Genomic DNA, 334 nt, shown 5'->3' on the forward strand with positions numbered 1-334 from the left:
TGGCGAGCTTACACTATTAGTCTCGCACTGTATTACATGAAGCAACATTTGATCCATTTCAGTCATAGTTTCTCTTTCGTGCACACTCGCCATGGCACGCTGAAGCACAATGGAAAAGTTAGAACGATCTGCCATAATCATCACTACGTTATAGCTATATTCTAATGGTGAGATGCAATACAGTGCAATGCAAGACAGCGTTCGGCATAATAAGCGCTTTGCTGGATATTGACGGCTTATATTGACTGAGAGACAACGCCGAAGTCTAAATTATAATGGAAAAAACGTACACACAGTTCTTCTGCAATTTATGGAGGTGATAAATCATGCTGAA

Source organism: Penaeus monodon, chromosome 30 (genome assembly GCF_015228065.2).
Source record: "Penaeus monodon isolate SGIC_2016 chromosome 30, NSTDA_Pmon_1, whole genome shotgun sequence".
Taxonomy (NCBI): domain Eukaryota; kingdom Metazoa; phylum Arthropoda; class Malacostraca; order Decapoda; family Penaeidae; genus Penaeus; species Penaeus monodon.